Source organism: Pseudophryne corroboree, chromosome 3, assembly GCF_028390025.1.
Source record: "Pseudophryne corroboree isolate aPseCor3 chromosome 3, aPseCor3.hap2, whole genome shotgun sequence".
Lineage (NCBI taxonomy): Eukaryota > Metazoa > Chordata > Amphibia > Anura > Myobatrachidae > Pseudophryne > Pseudophryne corroboree.
Window position 1 is genome coordinate 346,080,005 of NC_086446.1, and position 18,310 is coordinate 346,098,314.

Here is an 18,310-nt window from a genome sequence, read left to right on the forward strand (position 1 = left end):
ACTCTCGCATCCGCGAACGCAATAATGAACGCGCTCGGAGTGAGTCTCGCAGACCAAGGTACATACCTCCTGTACAGTTCCAGTCTCCCTCTTCTGACGAGCCTATGCAGATTAATAGGTCCCGCCTATCTCCTGAAGAGCGGGCAAGAAGAATACGGGAGAGGCTCTGCCTGTACTGTGCTGTTGCGGGTCATCAAATTAACTCCTGCACGATGCGTTCGGGAAACGCCAGATCCTGACTTGTAAGGGAGGAGTCAAGTTAGGATCTCTCAGTCAAGCTCCTTCCCAACAAGACCTCATTCTTCCAGTGACGCTAGAAACCTCCGTTGGGCTCCAGTCTGCGTCAGCATTAGTGGACAGCGGTGCTGCAGGAAATTTTATCACCCAAGCTGCCGTAAATAAATTTCGTCTGTCTACCTGTGAACTTTCTTGTCCTGTATACATTACTGCTGTGGATGGTAGTAGAATCTCTAAGGGGAACATTTCACATCAAACTACCCCAGTGGTTCTGGGAGTTGGATTTCTTCATTCAGAACTGATCAAGTTCCTGGTCATCCCTCAGGCCACCCAGGAGATTGTCTTGGGCATGCCTTGGCTCCAGCTACATAACCCACAGTTCAACTGGACAACGTTGCAGCTTACCTCATGGGGCTCACATTGTCACCAATCCTGCTTAGCCCAAGTGTGTCCCATTAAATCAACCGAAGTAAAGTCACAGCTAAGTCTTCCAGCAGTTTATCAAGACTTCGCAGACGTCTTCTGTGAAAAGGCTGCTGATATTCTGCCGCCCCATAGGGAATGGGATTGTCCCATCGATCTCCTTCCTGGCAAGAAGCCACCTAGGGGGCGCACCTACCCTTTATCTGTTCCTGAAACAGAGGCGATGAGTAATTACATCAGAGAGAATCTCCAGAAAGGATTCATCCGTCCGTCATCATCACCCGCTGGTGCAGGTTTCTTCTTTGTCAAAAAGAAGGATGGAGGACTGCGTCCATGCATTGACTATCGGGGTCTCAATGACATTACCATCAAGAATAGTTATCCTTTACCACTCATTACCGAACTTTTTGATAGAGTTAAGGGGGCCCGCATTTTCACCAAGTTAGATCTCCGCGGTGCCTATAATCTCATCAGAATCCGGAGTGGTGACGAGTGGAAAACAGCTTTCAACACTCGAGATGGCCATTATGAATACCTGGTAATGCCATTTGGGTTGAGTAATGCTCCAGCGGTATTCCAACACTTTGTGAATGAAATTTTTCGAGATATGCTGTATAAATACCTCGTTGTCTACCTAGATGATATTCTTATCTTTTCTCAAGACCTTCCATCTCATCGCCTACAAGTCTGTGAAGTTCTCCGACGTCTTCGTGAGAATCGTCTCTACGGGAAACTATCTAAATGCACCTTTGAAGTTCCCTCTATACCCTTTCTGGGTTATATAATCTCCGGATCGGATCTTCAGATGGACCCGACGAAATTGGAAGCCATTGCCAACTGGTCCATTCCAACTTCCCTCAAAGCTATCCAGCGGTTCCTGGGTTTCGCCAACTACTATAGAAAATTTATTCGAGGATTCTCCACTCTCATCGCTCCTATTACCAACCTGACTCGGAAAGGGGCAGATCATTCCAACTGGTCAGAAGAAGCCTTGGCAGCCTTCCGGAAAATCAAGCTAGCCTTTATGTCTGCTCCAGTGCTGTCACAGCCAGATGTCGACAGACCATTCGAGTTGGAGGTAGACGCCTCTACAGTTGGGGTAGGTGCTGTTCTCTCCCAGAAGGGATCTGATGGGAAAGTCCACCCGTGTGGATTCTATTCTCGCAAGTTTCTTCCTGCAGAAGCTAACTACTCCGTGGGAGATCAAGAGTTACTGGCAATCAAGCTGGCTCTCGAGGAATGGAGATATCTCCTAGAAGGGGCCAAACATCCGTTTAACATCTTCACGGATCATAAGAACTTGCTTTATTTAAAAGCAGCCCAGTGCCTTAACCCTCGCCAGTCCAGGTGGGCTATGTTTTTCTCACGTTTTAATTTTAAGCTTCATTTCCGCCCAGGTTCACAGAATGTGAAAGCCGATGCATTATCCCGATCCATGGAATCTGAAGAAGGAACATCTGACTCTGTGCCACATTCCATCCTGAGTCCCGTGGTTTTCGCTGCCTCTCAAGTCTCCCCAGCTCCTCCTCCTGGTAAGACTTTTGTTTCCTCAGAGCTCCGTCCCAAGTTGCTATCTTGGGCCCATCAGTCCAAGTTCACTGGTCATCCTGGTGTCCTGAAGACATTCAAGTTCCTTTCCGCATCATATTGGTGGCCAAAGATGAAAATGGACATCCAGGATTTCGTGGCATCCTGTCCTAAATGTGTGCAGCACAAGACTCCTCGTCAGTCACCAGCAGGTCAGTTACAACCCTTGTCTGTCCCTAGTCGTCCTTGGTCTCATCTGTCCATGGATTTTATCACTGACCTTCCATCTTCTCAGGGACATAATACCATTTGGGTTGTAGTGGACAGATTCACCAAGATGGCTCATTTCGTTCCCCTCCAGGGTCTCCCTTCTGCCCCGAAACTTGCCCAAATCTTCATACAGGAGATTTTCCGCTTACATGGTTTACCCTCTGAAATAATATCTGATCGGGGGGTACAGTTTGTAGCGAGGTTTTGGAGGGCCCTCTGTTCTGCCATGCAGGTAAAATTGAAATTCTCGTCATCATACCATCCTCAGACGAATGGGCAGACAGAGAGAGTCAATCAAGAACTTGAGACTTTTTTAAGGTTATATGTGTCATCTTCCCAGGATGATTGGTTCAATCTGCTCCCGTGGGCCGAGTTTGCCCATAACTTTCGATATCATACTGCCACTGATACGACACCATTCTTTGCAGTTTATGGGCAACATCCCCGTGTACCTGAATTCCAAGAGCTTCCTCATATGGATGTTCCAGCTGCCACTTCCGCACTAACTCAGTTTTCAACCATTTGGAAAAAGATTCACGTTTCCCTCAAAAAAGCCTCCAGTCGATATAAGATCTTTGCCGACCGCAAGAGACGTGCGGTTCCCTATTTGAAACCTGGGGATCGAGTTTGGTTATCAACCCGCAACCTTCGTCTCAGGGTTCCTTCCATGAAGTTTGCACCACGCTTCATTGGTCCTTACCCTATTGAGAGTGTCATCAACCCAGTGGCTTACAAGTTGAAATTACCATCTTCACTTCGTATACCTAATGCCTTTCACATTTCTCTCCTCAGACCTTTAGTTCTAAACCGCTTTCAGAATACTCTTCCAGCAGGTCCCAAGATCCGAACTCAGCGGGGCGTGGAATTTGAGATCAACAAGATTCTGGACTCCCGTTGCCGGTATGGACGTCTCCAGTACCTGGTCGATTGGTGCGGTTATGGCCCAGAGGAGAGAAGCTGGGTGAATTCATCTGATGTCCATGCTCCTAGGTTGGTCCGTGTTTTCCACAGCACTCATCCCTCCAAACCACGTGGGTGTTCGGTGTCCACCCCTAAAGGAGGGGGTACTGTCAGGAATCGACTTACCAGGCTGACATCCGTCCGCCGCTGCGGACTCCGTCCTGGCTCCCTGCGGTCACCGGTCGCCTATGCCCCTGCCATGGGTCATCATCTGGATCCTGGGGGCACTGCTGAGACAGCAGGCGTGTAGCGCGCCGCGTCCCCGCTGGGCCGCGGCGTGGGCGCCGCCATGACAGTCTGCAATAGCCAGTTTGCTGCGGCCAATCCGGTGCGTGGCCGCACCCACCTTTCCTGCATTCATCCAATCCCTGCGTACCATGGGGTATATAGGAGGCTACAGGTACAGCTCACAGGCATCCTGGACTTTGTGTCTATCTGCGACCTACATGAAAGGATCGGTTCCTGTCTCTCCTGAGTTCCTGGTTCTCTGCTAAGAACATTATACTCCTGGTTACTCTGCATTCTCCCGTGGAACTTCAAGGCTCAGCAATACCTGCAACCTGCATAAGGCTTCACACTCATCACCACCTTGTGTGCTTCAGCCTGCAGTTGAAGACAAACTCCAGGTGCGTTCATTTCCTCCACCTGTGACACAGCTTGCTGCTGCCAGTGCCCATCACCTGCACTGTGAGTCGGTCTCCTGCTTATGCTCAGGTTTGCCATATCATCTACTGCCTAGTTTCCCGTTTTAACCCTGCACTGGTTTCCAAGCCAGAACCATTCCATAAGACATTCTGCTCTTCTGATTTATATTCTGGATATTATTTCTCAAATTCATTTATCATTCATTTGCCATAGACTTTCAGATTCATTACTGAGTGATTGACTTTTTTCACCTGTTATTATTATTTCTGCTGCAATAACTGTTATACATCTGCCTAATAAAAATACCTTTGCGCTCATGCGCAGGAACGTTATTCAACCTCCTCGTTTCCTTCCTTCCACCTCCACTGACCCACTAGCGCCCCCTCCGGGGACACAGACCGAACACAATCTGACACCAATTACACTTCACCTCAATAGATCCACATCGGCTGGAAATTTTAAGCCATGGAGATTCCCGGCCTATCTGTATAATTCAGACGACTTCCGTCTTTTCCTTACAAACAGTTGGATGACTTTTACGGATGATAACATTGACTACTGGGAACAGCCGACTATATTTTGGGGAGCCTCTAAGGCTACCATGAGAGGCTGTATAATAGAGTATGTTTCTAAACAGAAAAAAAAAGCCTCTGCACAATACCGGACTCTCCATGCCTCATTAACGGTTGCTTTACGCACTTACATAGATTCCCCTTCCCCAGATACCCAATTGGCATACACACAAGCAAGACAATTATTGGATGATTTCTTATTATCCCAAGCACAGCGTGATCTGACTTTTTCGAAATCCAAATATTTTCGGTGGGGCAACAAAACAGGCCGCTTACTAGCCAATATGTCGAAATTAAATGCCCCAAAGAAGTTGATTACGACCATTAAAGATCCAAACTCGTCATCGATTGATACGGTAACCTCACGTATCCTTGAACATTTTGAAGCATATTTTTCTAATTTGTATGATGCACGCCCATTCGACCAGGCATTACATGATCGCATAATGTCTGAAGCAAATCTCCCCACTTTGTCCAGTTCTCAAGATGAAATATTTCAACTAGATATATCACTCGAGGAGATTACGAATGCTATTTCTAATCTGAAGTTACACAAATCACCAGGCCCTGACGGGTTGTCCAACGAATTTTATAAAATACTACAGGGGCACATTGCCCCTTCCTTGGGGGAACTGTTCAACGAAATTCTCCGCAACAATACAATTTTCCCACATTTTAACGATGCACATACAGTCTTGATTCCCAAGCCACAACGGGATCCCCAACAAATCGATTCCTATAGACCGATCACGTTACTTAACACGGACATCAAATTACTGACTAAAATTATGGCGGACAGACTTCAGCTGCTGCTTCCACAACTTCTTACAGATCACCAACTAGGGTTTATTCGCCACAAACACTTAGTTAAGGGAATTCGAACGACAATAGCAGCAGTGGTGAATTCCTACGGTGAACCCTGCACCCAAAATATTCTTCTAAACTTGGATACGACCAAGGCGTTCGATACTGTCCTGTGGCCGCATTTACTCAGGGTTCTCCACGTGCGACAATTTGATCCTGTCTTCATTAATTTTATGAAATACATCTACAACAGCCCTTCTACCTCTTTACTGATAAATGGATGCTGCAGTAACCCTATTGTTATGTTCAGGGGCACTAGGCAAGGATGCCCCCTCTCCCCTATTTTATTCAATATAGCTATAGATCCACTGCTCCGAATTTTACAAGGGGGGAACTATTTTCGGGGAATTGGGATTGGTCATGGGGAAATAAAACTGACCGCTTTTGCGGATGACATATTGCTGTTTGTACGTGACCCCTCTGAGTCTCTCGATAGAATGTTCTCTCTTTTGGCTGACTTTGGACTGGTGTCTGGCTTCGAAGTCAACACGTCTAAATCGGTGGCACTTCGTCTTGGAAACCCTTCATCTCGTGTTCCATTTGAGTCCAATATCCCTATAATGTGGGCTCACCAACATTTACTTACCTCAGGGTTAAAATTTCACATAATCCTTTCCTCCTCTACGATCTTAATTTTTCTTCTGTAATACGATCTATAGCGACAGAATTGGATGGTTGGAGAAATTTACTGTTGTCATATTTGGGTAGGGCTAACCTTATCAAAATTATTTCATTCCCAAAATTAATGTTTTTAATACAGGCGCTCCCTTATGTGATCTCTAATAAGGATGCACAATCGATTAATCGTAGTTTTAGACAATTTATTTGGAAAGGCAAACGTCCAAGAATAGGATTGAATAACCTGCAACAAACAAAAAACTGTGGGGGAATACATTTCCCTGATGTCCAATTGTACTCCTATGCAGCACATATAAGGTACATTAAAGATTGGTTACATGGTCGAGATCTCTACGCAAACACGTCTCTAGAAAGGGAATTCCTGGGAGAACTCAATCTTACTAGTTTTCTTCACGCGCACGATCAGGAAATTCCATCGGGAATACGTGACAACCCATTGCTCTGGCATACTAGAAAAACCTGGCATGTCCTGAGACATAAATTTGGATTAAACGCATATAAATCTCTATTCCTAACTTTTATTGACAATCCTGAGTTTCAAAATGGACAAGCTTCTTATCCTTTCTCCATATGGCAAACCCAGGGAGTGAGGACTGTGGGGAGTTTGGTGTGTGGGTCGGCAAGGAGGCCTTCCACGTTCCAGGAGGCTAGGGAACACTATCCCTGGATGGCAACTCATCCTATTGCATTCCTACAGGCCCAACATTACATTAGCTTTGTTATAAGACCTTTCTCACCTTTAGACTGGAATAACCCATTAGACACACTATTGCAAAATCAAGGTTTGACAAAAAAAGCTATTTCCTTAACATATAACTGCATACGTCAGGTATTTATACCAGATAAGTCTGATAAACACTTAGCCTCGTGGCTCTCCATACTTCCCAATGTATCTTCGAATGATATACTTCGTTCTCATGCCAAGGCATGTGCTCTTTTACCTTATTCCCCATATATAGCTATGTTCTTAAACATCTTACATAGAGCTTATTTATCTCCCAATAGAAGATTCCTAATAGGAGATTCACCAAATTCCAATTGTTACAAATGTGGCGCTAATTCAGCAGATTTATTTCACTGCCTTTGGGACTGCCCTGTAATCCGAAGTTTCTGGATTCAGGTCAGAAAATATTCCACTGATAATTTGGTTAACTATATACCTATGACACCTGAGTGGGCTCTGTTTGGCATGCCTCCTCCCAATATTCGTATATCGCATGGGGGCAAATGTCTCTTGTTAGCTATAGGAGCAGCGGCCTGCAAAACCATTCTACAAACCTGGTTACAACCCTCCCAACCACTATTGTCACTTTTTAAAGCTAAATTACATTACTTATTCAGGATGCAGTGGGTTGAAGTAGTTCTGGCTAGAGAGGCCAAAGTTGAGAGGTTCTTTCTAATGTGGGAATCGTATATAGCCACCTTATCACTACCAATGAGAACACAACTTCATAATAGCCTAAAGGACACAACTTGGTATATGTTACAGATGGCAGCCAATGACCCTCCAATTCCTCTGTAATACAATATTTCAGTTGATAAATTAAGTAAGGGTTTGCTGAATGGAGCCTATTCTGATCGAGGGGATAGCGGGGGGAGGAAGGGACACCGGTGGCATGGCAGCTATTGACTCGGATTGTAATTGACTTGATATTTGTTCACATGTAGTATGTATGTATGTATGGTATACACATATGTAATACCCCATTATTGTGACACTATATCATTCAACAGTATGGACAAGTTTCATATTCTTTATTACTGTATGCTGATTTCCTGAAGTCTTGAAAACATTTATTACTGTTTGTCACAATGTTTTTGAATCAGATTATTGATGCTTCAATAAAAAAATTAAAAAAAATAAACACTGGGACTTAGATCTGACCCTTGTTACAATTGGAAAGAAAATTATTCTTAAACATTAGGTTAGCAGGACCTCTCCCTTTATCTGAAGTTAAAAAAAAACATGTTACAGATTTTATATTCTAACTGACATTCAACTAAACCTAATGTTAATAAAGGTATGGAAAAATAAGAATTTACTTACCGATAATTCTATTTCTCGTAGTCCGTAGTGGATGCTGGGCACTCCGTAAGGACCATGGGGGAATAGCGGCTCCGCAGGAGACTGGGCACATCTAAAGAAAGCTTTAGGATCACCTGGTGTGCACTGGCTCCTCCCCCTATGACCCTCCTCCAAGCCTCAGTTAGGATACTGTGCCCGGACGAGCGTACACAATAAGGAAGGATTTTGAATCCCGGGTAAGACTCATACCAGCCACACCAATCACACTGTACAACTTGTGATCTGAACCCAGTTAACAGCATGATAATAGAGGAGCCTCTAGAAAAGATGGCTCACTACAACAATATCCCGAATTTTTTGGTAACCATAATTATGTACCAGTATTGCAGACAATCCGCACTTGGGATGGGCGCCCAGCATCCACTACGGACTACGAGAAATAGAATTATCGGTAAGTAAATTCTTATTTTCTCTGACGTCCTAGTGGATGCTGGGAACTCCGTAAGGACCATGGGGATTATACCAAAGCTCCCAAACGGGCGGGAGAGTGCGGATGACTCTGCAGCACCGAATGAGAGAACTCCAGGTCCTCCTCAGTCAAGATATCAAATTTGTAGAATTTTACAAACGTATTTGCTCCTGACCAAGTAACTGCTCGGCAAAGTTGTAAAGCCGAGACCCCTCGGGCAGCTGCCCAAGATGAGCCCACCTTCCTTGTGGAGTGGGCATTTTAAGATTTTTGGCTGTGGCAGGCCTGCCACAGAATGTGCAAGCTGAATTGTACTACAAATCCAACGAGCAATCGTCTGCTTAGAAGCAGAAGCACCCAGTTTGTTGGGTGCATACAGGATAAACAGCGAGTCAGATTTTCTGACTCCAGCCGTCCTGGAAACATGTATTTTCAGGGTCCTGACCACGTCAAGCAACTTGGAATCCTCCAAGTCCTTAGTAGCCGCAGGTACCACAATAGGGTGGTTCATGTGAAATGCAGAAACCACCTTAGGTAGAAAATTTGAGGACGAGTCCTCAATTCTGTCCTTTCAGAATGAACTATTAAGTAAGGGCTTTTATATGATAAAGCCGCCAATTCTGACACCCGCCTGGCTGAAACCAGGGCTAACTCGTCACTTCCATGTGAGATATTTTAAGTCCACAGTGGTGAGTGGTTCAAACCAATGTGACTTTAGGAAAACTCAACACAACATTGAGATCCCCAAGGTGCCACTGGAGGCACAAAAGGAGACTGTATATGCAGTACCCCTTTTACAAATGTCTGAACTTCAGGCACTGAAGCCAGTTCTTTTTGGAAGAAAATCGACAGGGCCGAAATTTGAACCTTAATGGACCCTAATTTTAGGCCCATAGACAGTCCTGTTTGCAGGAAATGGAGGAAACGACCCAGTTGAAATTCCTCTGTAGGGGCCTTCTTGGCCTCACCCCACGCAACATATTTTCGCCAAATGCGGTGATAATGTTTTGCGGTTACGTCTTTCCTGGCCTTGACCAGGGTAGGGATCTTCAGGATCCGGCGTTCAACCGCCATGCCGTCAAACGCAGCCGCGGTAAGTCTTGGAACAGACAAGGCCCTTGCTGGAGCAGGTCCTTTCTTAGAGGTAGAGGCCACGGTTCGTCCGTGAGCATCTCTTGAAGTTCCGGATACCAAGTCCTTCTTGGCCAATCCGGAACCACGAGTATAGTTCTTACTCCTCTCCTTCTTATGATTCTCAGTACTTTTGGTATGAGGGGCAGAGGAGGGAACCCATACACTGACTGGTACACCCACGGTGTTACCAGAGCGTCCACCGCTATTGCCTGAGGGTCCCTTGACCTGGCGCAATATCTATCTAGTTTTTTGTTTAGACGGGACGCCATTATGTCCACCTTTTGTTTTTCCCAACGGTTTACAATCAGGTGGAAGACTTCTGGGTGAAGTCCCCACTCTCCCGGGTGAAGGTCGTGTCTGCTGAGGAAGTCTGCTTCCCAGTTGTCCACTCCCGGAATGAACACTGCTGACAGTGCTATCACATGATTTTCCGCCCAGCGAAAATCCTTGCAGCTTCTGCCATTGCCCTCCTGCTTCTCGTGCCGCCCTGTCTGTTTACGTGGGCGACTGACGTGATGTTGTCCGATTGGATCAATACCGCCTGACCCTGAAGCAGGGGTTTCGCTTGACTTAGGGCATTGTAAATGGCCCTTAGTTCCAGAATGTTTTTATGAAGAGATGTCTCCAGGCTTGACCATAAGCCCTGGAAATTCCTTCCCTGTGTGACTGCTCCCCAGCCTCGCAGGCTGGCATCCGTGGCCACCAGGACCCAGTCCCGAATGCCGAATCTGCGGCCCTCTAGAAGATGAGCACTCTGCAACCACCACAGGAGGGATACCCTTGTCCCTGGTGACAGGGTTATCCGCTGAAGCATCTGAAGATGCGACCCGGACCATTTGTCCAGAAGGTTCCACTGTGCGTGGAATCTGCCGAATGGGATTGCTTCGTAGGAAGCCACCATTTTTACCCAGAACCCTTGTGCATTGATGCACTGAGACTTGGTTCGGTTTTAGGAGGTTCCTGACTAGCTCGGATAACTCCCTGGCTTTCTCCTCCGGGAGAAGCACCTTCTTTCTGGACTATGTCCAGAATCATCCCTAGGAACAGAAGACAAGTCGTCGGAACCAGCTGCGATTTTTGGAATATTGAAAATCCAATCGTGCTGCCGCAACACTACCTGATATAGTGCTACACCGATCTCCAACTGTTCCCTGGATCTTACCCTTATCAGGGAATCGTCCAAGTAAAGGATAACTAAAATTCCCTTCCTTCGAAGGAATATCATCATTTCGGTCATTACTTCAGTAAAGACCCGGGGTGCCGTGGACCATCCCTACGGCAGCGTCCGAACTGATACAGTTCTGTACCATAACCTGAAATACCCTTGGTGAGAAGGGTAAATTTTGACATGAAGGTAAGCCTCCTTGATGTCCCGAGACATCATGTAGTCCCCTTCTTCCAGGTTTGCAATCACTGCTCTGAGTGACTCAATTTTGAATTTGAACCTCTGTATGCAAGTGTTCAAAGATTTTAGATTTTAAAAATCGGTCTCACCGAGCCGTCTGGCTTCGGTACCACAATAGTGTGGAATAATACCCCGTTCCCTGTTGCAGGAGGGGTACCTTGATTATCACCTGCTGGGAATACAGCTTGTGAATGGCTTCCAAAACTGCCTCCCTGTCAGCGGGAGACGTCGGTAAAACAGACTTTTGGAAACGGCGAGGGGAATACGTCTCGAATTCCAATTTGTACCCCTGAAATATGGGCCCTCATTCTGAGTTGATCGCAGCAGCAAGAAAGTTAGCAATTGGGCAAAACCATGTGCACTGCAGGAGGGGTAGATATAACATGTGTAGAGAGAGTTAGATTTGGGTGGGGTGTGTTCAATCTGCAATCTAATTTGCAGTGTAAAAATAAAGCAGCCAGTATTTACCCTGCACAGAAACAAAATAACCCACACAAATCTAACTCTCTCTGCACATGATATATCTGCTTCCCCTGCAGTGCACATGGTTTTGCCCAATTGCTAACTTTCTTGCTGCTGCGATCAACTCAGAATGAGGGCCATTATCTGAAGGATCCAGGGGTCTACTTGCGAGTGAGCCCACTGCGCACTGAAATTCATTGAGAACGGGACCCCACCGTGCCTGAATTTGTAAAGCCCTAGCGTCATACTGTGAGGGCTTGGCAGCGGCGGAAAAGGGTTTCTGTTCCTTGGAACTGGCTGATCTCTGCAGTCATTTTCCTCTCCCTCTGTCACGAGCAGAAAAGAGGAACCCTTTTGTCCGCTTGCCAACCAGGACTGCGCCTGATAATACGGCGTCTTATTTTGAGAGGCGACCTGGGGTACATCCCCTCTTTTAAGGCAATACTTCCAAATGCCGTTTGGAATCCGCATCACCTGACCACTTTACTGGAATAATTGGACAACGCACTTATACTTGATGCCAGTCGGCAAATATTCCGCTGTGCATCCTGCATATATAGAAATGCATCTTTTAATTGCTCTATAGGCAATAATATACTGTCCTTATCTAGGATATCATATTTCCAGTCAGGGAATCCGACCACGCCAACCCAGCACTGCACATCCAGGCTGAGGCGATTGCTGGTCGCAGTATAACACCAGTATGTGTGTAAATACATTTTAGGATACGCTCCTGCTTTCTATCAGCAGGATCCTTAAGGGCGGCCATCTCAGGAGAGGGTAGAGCCCTTGTTTTTACAAGCGTGTGAGCGCTTTATCCACCCTAGGGGGTGTTTCCCAACGCACCCTAACCTCTGGCGGGAAAAGGTATACTGTCAATAACTTTTTAGAAAATATCAATTGTTATCGGGGGGAAACCCACGCATCATCACACACCTCATTTTATTTCTCAGATTCAGGAAAACTACAGGAAGTTTTTCCTCACCAAACATAATACCCCTTTTTTTTGGTGGTATTCATATTATCAGAAAAGTGTAAACTTTTTCCATTGCCTCAATCATGCAATGTGTGGCCCTATTGGAAATCACGGTTGTCTCTTCACCGTCGACACAGGAGTCAGTACCCCTGTCGGCATCTGTATCTGAGGTAACGGGCGCTTTAGGGCCCCTGTATGAGACGTCTGGACATGCACAAGCTGAGTAGCCGGCTGTCTCATGTCAACCACTGTCTTTTATACAAAGCTGACACTGTCACGCAATTTCAAAAGTACATCCACTCAGGTGTCGACCCCCTAGGGGGTGACAACACAATTTCAGACACTCTACTCCGTCTCCTTATCATTTTTCTCCTCATACATGTCGACACCAACGTACCGACACACAGCACACACACAGGGAATGCTCTGATAGAGGACAGGACCTCACTAGCCCTTTGGGGAGACAGAGGGAGAGTTTGCCAGCACACACCAGAGCGCTATATATATACAGGGATAACCTTATATAAGTGTTTTTCCCTTTATAGCTGCTGTATTGTTATATACTGCGCCTAATTTGTGCCCCCCTCTCTTTTTTAACCCCTTTCTGTAGTGTAGTGACTGCAGGGGAGAGCCAGGGAGCTTCCCTCCAACTGAGCTGTGAGGGAAAATGGCGCCAGTGTGCTGAGGAGATAGGCTCCGCCCCTTTCTCGGCGTCCTTATCATCCTTTTTCTGTATGTTTTGGCAGGGGTTAAATGCATCCATATAGCCCAGGAGTTATATGTGATGCATTTATTTTAGCCATATAAGGTTTTTTTATCGATTTATTGCGTCTCAGGGCGCTGCCCCCCCCAGCGCCCTGCACCCTCAGTGACCGGAGTGTGAAGTGTGCTGAGAGCAATGGCGCACAGCTGCGGTGCTGTGCGCTACCTTATCTGAAGACAGGATCGTCTTCTGCCGCCGATTTTTCCGGACCTCTTCGCTCTTCTGGCTCTGTAAGGGGGACGGCGGCGCGGCTCCGGTGACCCATCCAGGCTGAACCTGTGATCGTCCCTCTGGAGCTAATGTCCAGTAGCCTAAGAAGCCCAATCCACTCTGCACGCAGGTGAGTTCGCTTCTTCTCCCCTTAGTCCCTCGATGCAGTGAGCCTGTTGCCAGCAGGTCTCGCTGAAAATAATAAACCTAAACTAAAACTTTCACAAAGAGCTCAGGAGAGCCCCTAGTGTGCACCCTTCTCGTCGGGCACAGAAATCTAACTGAGGCTTGGAGGAGGGTCATAGGGGGAGGAGCCAGTGCACACCAGGTGATCCTAAAGCTTTCTTTAGATGTGCCCAGTCTCCTGCGGAGCCGCTATTCCCCCATGGTCCTTACGGAGTGCCCAGCATCCACTAGGACGTCAGAGAAAGTTTTATCAAAAATGGGAGCCGTTCATAGATACACTGGATATTACTACCCAAAATTATATACTTCAATTACACAAAAGCACTGACTAGATGCAAATTGCGGGTTGTTTCATGAAACTTGCAGACAGTCACATGAATGTGCGCTCCAGAGAATTCTCCAATCCAATTAAAAATGCCTAATCACAGTACTCGCAGCGGAGGTTTGCGAATTGTCAGCAATATATGCGATGTGAGAGAAGTGCATGAAAAAGTGGGGTGACTTTCCTGGATCCCCCCAAAAATAACAATTTTGTTTGCAGAATCATACAGAAGGCTGTTTGTTGCCATAATGAAAGTACTAGTAGATTTTTAAATGGTGTTAAAGGGCTGGTTTGTGCATTTAAAAAAAAACAAAGTTAAAAAAATTATTTTATTTATTAATTTATTTACAGTTTCTTATATAGAGCAGCATATTCAGTTGCGCTTTAAGCAAACCGTTTTCGTTTACTTTCATACAAAAAAATATGAAAAATGCAAAAAAAAGTAGGAAAAAAAGATGCTTTAGGAGTACTTTGAGGTGACAAAAAAAATCGTATTAATTTAAAATTAAATTAAAAACAAAATTATAAAACAGCAATTATTTTTCAAAAAAACATCTCACAACTTGCAATTAATTTGCACCTAATTGGATTTGCCCCTATGTGCATGGAAAAAATAGGAATTTAATACCTGCCGGTAATTCCATTTCTCGTAGTCTGTACTGGATACTGGGAAATGTATTTATCATCAGTGACATGTGGTGAGGTCAATGGCTGGGCAGGCACTGGCCAGTGTGGATGCGGAAATTATGATGCGATGAGCAAAAGAAAGAGACAGAGAGGGAGGGGGCGGCTGGGGGATAGTGTTAGAGACCGGACAATGAAAGTGGGGTCACATAGTGAGAGGAATAGGGGCAGAGAGAGGCGTAATATAGAGAGTGTCAAAAACAGTACAAAGACAGAGCAATCACAAAGGGAGAGGGGCAGAGATAGAGACAGGTGGAGAGACTGAAGGGGGCTGTGGCTGTGGGGTAATACAGTCAGAGACAGGACAATAAGGACGATATTTAATTGATATATTGCGCCCGACCTCCAGTCTAAAGTGACCGGAGATCACAGGGCGATATTCAATTGTCCCCCGTTATCACACATAAAGTGACTAAACCCGACTCAAGTCATGAGTGCGATTGCGAAAAGTCCTGTTTGGGCGCCCTTATACACATTATGCATCACAATAGTATGACCTCTTATACTATCTAGTACTGGTGCCCCTTTCACATTATACCACACAGTATGAGCCGAAATTCACATTATACCACACAGTATGAACCGAAATTCACATTAAACCACACAGTATGAGCCAAAAATCACATTATGCCACACAGTATGAGCCGAAATTCACATTATAGCACAAGGTATGAGCCAAAATTCACATTATATCACACGGTATGAGCCGAAATTCACATTATGCCACATGGTATGAGACGAAATTCACATTATGCCACACGGTATGAGACGAAATTCACATTATACCATATGGCATGGGCCAAAATTCACATTATAGCACACAGAATGAGCCAAAATTCACATTATAGCACACAGTATGAGCCGAAATTTCCATTATAGCACACAGTATAAGCCGAAAATTCACATTAAAGCACACGGAATGAGCAGAAATTCACATTATAGCACACGATATGAGCCAAAATTCACATTATACCACACAGTATGAGCCAAAAATCACATTATGCACACGGTATGAGACGAAATTCACATTATAGCACACGGTATGAGCCAAAAGTCACATTATAGCACACGGTATGAGCCGAAATTCACATTATGCCACACGGTATGAGCCGAAATTCACATTATAGCACACAGAATGAGCCAAAATTCACATTATAGCACACAGTATGAGCCGAAATTCACATTATAGCACACGGTATAAGCCGAAAATTCACATTAAAGCACACGGAATGAGCAGAAATTCACATTATAGCACACGGTATGAACAGTAATTCACATTATAGCACATGGTATGAGCCGAAAACAGGATTTTAATACCTGCCGGTAAATCCTTTTCTCCTAGTCCGTAGAGGATGCTGGGGTCCACTTCAGTACCATGGGGAATAGACGGCTCCGCAGGAGCCATGGGCACTTCAATACTTTTCAAGGGTGTGAACTGGCTCCTCCCTCCATGCCCCTCCTCCAGACCCCAGTTATTGGAACTGTGCCCAGGGAGACGGACATTTAGAGGAAAGGATTTACTTTTATACCAATGGTGAGATTCATACCAGCTCACACCTCAACCAAACCGCACAACATGGCATTCAACATAACACATGCCAACAGGCATGAACCATTTGCAGCAACATGCTGAAAAACAAATGTAACACAACTTGTGTAACTAAAATAAACAAACTGCAGGTAAAGAACGCACTGGGACGGGAACACACTGGGACGGGTGCCCAGCATCGTCTACGGACTAGGAGAAAAGGATTTACCGGTAGGTATTAAAATCCTGTTTTCTCATACGTCCTAGAGGATGCTGGAGTCCACTTCAGTACCATGGGGTTATACCAAAGCTCCAGTACGGGCGGGAGAGTGCGGATGACCCTGCAGCCCCGATTGACCAAACTGGAGGTCCTCATCGGCCAAAGTGTCAAACTTATCAAATTTAGCAAATGTGTTTGACCCTGACCAAGTAGCCACTCGGCAAAGTTGTAAAGCCAAGACACCCCGGGCAGCCGCCCAGGATGAGCCCCACCTTCCTAGTAGAATGGGCCTTCACCGACTTCGGTATCAGCAATCCTGCCGTGGAATGAGCGTGCTGAATCGTCCCTCTGATCCAGCGCGCAATAGTCTGCTTAGAAGCAGGACACCCAATCTTATTGGGAGCATATAGGACAAACAGAGCCTCTGTTTTCTGTATCCGAGCTGTTCTTGTGATATAAATCTTCAAAACTCTAACCACATCCAGAGACTTTGACTCAGTGAAAGTGTCAGTAGCCACTGGCACCACAATAGGTTGGTTTATGTGGAAGGACGAAACCACCTTTGGAAGAAAATGTTGGCGAGTTCTCAACTCTGCCCTATCTTCATGGAAGATCAGGTAAGGGCTCTTGTGAGACAAAGCCCCCAACTCAGACACCCGCCTTGCGGATGCCAAGGCCAAATGCATCACCACTTTCCAAGTGAGAAACTTCAATTCTATCTCCTGCAGAGGTTCAAACCAATCCGATTGAAAGAACTGCAACACCACATTAAGGTCCCATGGTGCCACTGGAGGCACAAATGGAGGCTGGATGTGCAGAACTCCTTTCACGAAGGTCTGAACTTCTGGGAAGGACCACTTGTTTTTGAAAGAAAACTGATAAGGCCAAAATCTGGACCTTGATTGACCCCAATCTAAGGCCCGCATCCACACCAGCCTGCAGAAAATGGAGAAAACGTCCCAACTCAAACTCTTCCGTAGGAGCCTTCTTGGATTCACACCAAGACACATATTTTCTCCAAATACGGTGGTAATGTTTAGACGTTACTCCTTTCCTGGCCTGAATAAGAGTGGGGATGACTTCCTTGGGAATACCCTTTCGGGTTAGGATCCGGCGCTCAACAGCCATGCCGTCAACGTAGCCGCGGTAAGTCTTGATACACACACGGCCCCTGCTGTAGTAGGTCCTCTCAAGGAGGAAGAGGCCGAGGATCTTCTATGAGTAACTCCTGAAGATCTGGATACCAAGCCCTCCTTGGCCAGTCTGGGGCAATGAAGATTGCTCGAACTCTTGTTCTTCTTATTATCTTGAGAACTTTGGAATCAGTGGAAAACATATACTGACCGAAACACCCACTGGGTCACCAGTGCATCCACTGCTATTGCTTGAGGGTCTCTCGACCTGGAACAATATCTCTGAAGCTTCTTGTTTAGACGAGATGCCATCATGTCTACTTGAGGAACTCCCCAAAGACTTGCCACCTCTGCGAAGACTTCTTGGTGGAGGCCCCACTTTCCTGGATGGAGATCATGTCTGCTGAGGAAGTCTGCTTCCCAGTTGTCCACTCCCGGAATGAAAATTGCTGACAGAGCTCTTACATGTCTTTCTGCCCAGAGGAGAATCCTTGTCACCTCTGCCATTGCTGCTCTGCTTTTCGTTCCACCTTGCCTGTTTATGTACACGACTGCTGTTACATTGTCCGACTGGATCTGCATGGGATGATCTTGAAGAAGATGTACCGCTTGTAGAAGGCAGGGGTTGACTTCTGCTCATGGGATCCTGGAGACG

General features: G+C 45.9%; 1 protein-coding gene across 5 annotated transcripts in view; it reads right to left on the reverse strand.

Annotated features, from left to right (window-relative positions):
• FBXO47 (F-box protein 47) overlaps positions 1-18,310 on the reverse strand; it is an 873,621-nt gene that overhangs the window by 731,962 nt on the left and 123,349 nt on the right. The window contains exon 2 of one of the 5 annotated variants that reach the window (XM_063959709.1): positions 6,085-6,151. The exons of the other annotated variants lie outside the window; for them this stretch is intronic. The gene's annotated coding sequence lies outside the window, so the exon portion shown is untranslated. The remainder of the gene's footprint in view (positions 1-6,084; positions 6,152-18,310) is intronic. 5 annotated transcript variants of the gene reach the window in all.